General features: G+C 37.7%; 1 pseudogene; it reads left to right on the top strand.

The window, feature by feature from the left end:
* The first annotated feature begins 972 nt into the window (after positions 1-972).
* LOC115816566 (complement C3-like) overlaps positions 973-2,534 on the top strand; it is a 31,917-nt pseudogene continuing 30,355 nt past the window's right edge.

The following is a 2,534-nucleotide window of genomic DNA, read 5'->3' as shown; positions in this document are numbered from 1 at the left end:
TACTGAATGTGGTGATCCAGGAACTTAGCTAGAAGTATTGAATTTGAAGAGTATTATTGTACTTGCTACTTTAATGCTGTTATTTATTATATGCACGGCTAATGAAGAGTTATTCTGAATAATTTCTAGGTTCAGTGTTCAGAGCGCTGAGCTATAAAGTTTTTCAAAATATCTGTTATTTCGCTGGGTTCAGGTTCCAAAATAAGGTTATGGTTACAGCAAAGTAATATTAGTATTAAGTCTAATATTCACAGTGAACCATTAACCCGATTTTCCTCATACCATTGGCACGACACTATCTATCTATCTATCTATCTATCTTACAAACAATGGGCCAATTACTGTCAACAGTTACAATACCTATTGATCATATGTGATGTCACAGAATTTGCATTAAAATTCCAAAACTTATTTCTGAAATTCCAAAATTGTTCCGAGATTGTAGAGGACACTCTTATTGTGCTATTCAACCTTAAATGTCAATGATCTTGGAAAATCACTAATCGGCTCCGGCTAAAGAAATCCGAAGCAGAGACGATAACTTCTTTCATGTCAGTTTCGTTTATCACAAAATGTTCAACAATTTCTTTTCCTTCTCTCCTCCTAATAACATGACGTTTGTTATTCAATGTCTGAGAGTCATTTTTTTTTCTTTCTTTCTTTGCCCTATGATCTTTCCTTAGTTCAATGACCTTAATACAAACTGTGAAATCACGTTGTTGATATTTACAGGCATGTATTCGTCAATAGTTCATGCTTGATTAGATCATGCTTGATTAGATTTTGATTAGATTTTGATTAGTAATCCCACGTCACGGGATTGTTAATCACTGGTCTGATCACTTTCACTCCTCACAACTGCCCTCACTCTGATTTGTGGGGGTGCATTTGTTTGGGAAGGGGGTGTTTTTAAAGCTGTGTTTGTCCAGCCTCACAGACATTTTGACTGACACAGTCGGGAACAGACAGACAGACAGGATGCATATGGACCTGGTGTGGCTGACCGTGGTGTTTCTTTCCTTACCCCTGATCTCAGAATGCACTCCACTGTGAGTACACACACAAATGAGCACAGATGAGCACTGACTTACATGTACTGTCCCTCTGTAAATGTAATGTTCTGTTGTCTCTTAGGGGTGAAGGTGAAGGTAAATGTGTATGTGTGTGTGTGTGTGTGTGTGTGTGTGTGTGTGAGTGTGTGTGCGCGTGTATGTGTGTGTAGTTTGAGTTTTTACTTTCTGTATTTATCCAGTTTTTTGACGGCCAGAGGCAGTAACAAACAGGCAGCGTGAAGGAAAAGCCAGATGACAGATGTATTTTCCTCTTTTACTATGTGCTCAGTGTGTAGACAAACAAAAAGACAGATACATGATCAAGCACTGCAACACATACAGTCATACTACACACAATTAGCTAGATCTTTTGAAAGAGAGCATTTTTTGTAGAGAATGAGAGCTTTATATCTGATTTCCACATTTCTGAGTTTCCTTGTGTTCTTGTAGTTCTGTGATCAGATAGTAAACATGGCCATTAGAGTCAGAGTACGGGGTCAAGCACACTGCAGTTCTCTAAACATTGACTGACCCACATTTTATACGAATAGAAATTGACCCATTTTCTCAGAGAATGACAACGCTGTGGATAGCACCTTAGCATCAGGGTCCGTTAAAACAAACAAACAAATAAATAAATAAACCCGTTTACTGCCAGGAAATTTTTTTTTAGCTGCAGGTTTTTTTTTAACATGCATTTGACTTAACCTTAAAGTTGTAATTAAAATGTAATCATTTCCGGAAATCATTCATATACATGAAATATTATGAGGAGTATAAATAAAAACAGAATATAGAATGACTTACCCTATGCATACCGTATGCATACCCTATGCAGTAAGTTTGTTGGTTGAAGCCGAAAGGTGGATATTCAGAGGGAAACCTAGAGCCAAAAAAAACAAACAAACAGAGCTAACATTTCATCTTAGTTGCTTCAGGCATGAGTTTTTGTGCGAATTTCTTTGTCCACTAGATGGAGACATTGTTACAGCATGATGCATGCAGTCATTGATTGTGATCGATTTTGATATTGCACAACCATAATGTGAAGCTCTGCAGCATCTATTACTGTTGCTTTTTCTTACATGTCAGGCGTGATGCCAATCTATACTGGCTGTGTATATAAGTGATGTATTTTAAATCCACCACGTTTGTTTAAAATGTTTTAAAACATTTTCTTTCCATGCACTGATTCGATTCATGCATTTGGTTCCGCATAAATTTGGTTCCCTTATACACTATCTCTGTGTCAGGACCCATTGCTGCCCTCTGTGAGTGCCTGACTGTAACCTGTGGGGTGGAGAGTGATGTAAGAATCATGCAGGTTGTGTGTAGAACAGACCTGGTTTGGTGATCCATACACAGATTATATGCATGATGAAGCACAGGCAGCTGTGGACCAACTTCAAAGTGATAAGAATGTGGGCCCATATTTTGTTTGCTTGTTTGTTTGTTTGTTTGTCTCTTTCTTGGTATTGTTTA

This window comes from Chanos chanos, chromosome 7, assembly GCF_902362185.1.
Source record: "Chanos chanos chromosome 7, fChaCha1.1, whole genome shotgun sequence".
NCBI classification, from domain to species: Eukaryota; Metazoa; Chordata; class Actinopteri; order Gonorynchiformes; family Chanidae; genus Chanos; species Chanos chanos.
This window is presented reverse-complemented; position numbering and strand designations above follow the sequence as displayed.